This window comes from Camellia sinensis, chromosome 12 (assembly GCF_055761805.1).
Source record: "Camellia sinensis isolate YWXY chromosome 12, ASM5576180v1, whole genome shotgun sequence".
NCBI lineage: Eukaryota > Viridiplantae > Streptophyta > Magnoliopsida > Ericales > Theaceae > Camellia > Camellia sinensis.
The window spans coordinates 37,914,011-37,915,948 of NC_138972.1; positions in this window are offsets into that span (position 1 = coordinate 37,914,011).

Genomic DNA, 1,938 nt, shown 5'->3' on the forward strand with positions numbered 1-1,938 from the left:
AGACCCTAACTCTTGAACCAAGAAGGAAACAAGTAAACAAAAAAACACCGGTGACGAAATAATGATCCATTCATATTAAATGGAAGTCCTTATCGTGCTCTACGTTTTGGTAAATGGAAATAGGGGTCAAAGATGTATGGAAATAGATGAAATCAAGCCTACAAAGCTTAAGAAACCAAAAATGGCCAAAGGAGAGAGAAAGGGAAGGGATAAATGAAGAGATTTGATCCAAAAAGTGGTTTTTAAAGATCTAATTCTGCATTGTACACTCGAGCGTCGAAAGTTGCCCTCGAGCGCACTAAGCTAATAGCATAGATTTGCAAATTTCAAACAATTATATCTCTCGTCTGGAGTTCGTTTAGGGTCGTTCTTGTGTCCAAATTAAAGCCCTGGTGTAGGCATCCCATTTTTGACCGCCCTTAAGACTCGGGCACCACACGTTGATCACTCGATGGCAAAAGTTATGCTGTACAAATGTTCGATTTCTTCAGCAAGAAGAGCTCTAAATTCCAACCTTACACCCTTTTTTGGACCAAAACTGTTTTGACCAAAACTTTTTTTAGACCTTAAAACCCTCTTTTTCAAAATCTTTTTTCCAAAGGTTTCTACGATGTTCCGAGGCTCGTATTTCGTTAAAAATTACACTTTTCGGTAAACTGAGCAATGACAATGTGGAAATAAATGGAAGAGAGGTGAACTCTTTCAAAATATTTTAAAACATCTTATTTAGAGGTTTGGAGTTGAAGAAAATTGGACAAGAGGGAAGAAACCTAGTTGGGGAAGAAGTTGGGCATAAACCATTAAGATAGAACCGGGCAGCCTTCACTAAATCAGATCTATCCCTTTGTACACTTGGACTTAAGTTGTGAGGCCACCACCATTGGAAAGTGGACTTTCAAGGATTCATTTTACACTCAAGAATCTCCTAAAGCCGAGTTCGGATGAGGGAGATGTGGCTGGTTGAAGTTAGGCATGAATCCGGTTAAGCCAAAACTGAACAACCTTCACTAAAATAGGAATATCTCTTAGAAAACTTAGAATTTAGATGTAAGCCTTCCGCCATTGGAAAGTAGACTTCAGGGGCTTCAATTTAGACTCAAGAATGACCAGCAAAGGAGTCTGGATGAAGGGGATATGCCCATTTGAAGTTGGGACTGGAAGTAGATTTTTGATGGCCGATCGGCCACCATTGATGGCCACTGGTGAAAAGCTATATATTTTGTGCCTATTGTCCCCCAAAAGCTCCAGTTGTTCAAGGGTTGATATTTTCGACTTGTTAGGCTATTTTTCTATATATACCTGGCCAAAGCTTTTGATTTAAGGTTACAAAAAATTCTAAAAGGTTCAAAACTTGGAATTCTCTCTCTATCTCTATCTCTATCTTGCAACCTATATACCCTCTCTCTACACTTCCTAAACCAATATTGGAGCTCTCCTTGTTGAGATTCTTGAGTCCGAATTTAAGCCTTTGAGAGTGAAGGATTTGTGGTTTGTGAACAAAAGTGTTATTTCTCTTCAAGAGGTAAAATTTTGAGCATCTTTGCATTACTTCTTCTCTATCTATTCTTGTTGATTTTGAAATATTTTTCAATTGTTTTTATGGGCTGAAGCTTGTGGTTTAAGGCTATTTCTCTTCAAGCATCTCTATCTATTCCACTTGTGTTTCCCATCACTTCATCAACTTTTTTTGAGATTTTTACCACTGGTTTTCAGAGTTTTCCAGAGGCTAAAAATCATGTTTTGAAGTCTCAAAAATGGAGGGGTTCGCCTCCCCTCCTTGTGCTTGTTTCCTACCTTAGTTGGTCAATATTTTAGCTTGTTATTTTAGCTACTTTTGTCTTCACTCCAGTACATTTTTGTACTGTTTTTGGGCTATTTTTGGACTATCTAAACTCTATTTTGGTGGGCTGAAATTGGTGGTTGTAAGCCATTTAAAGA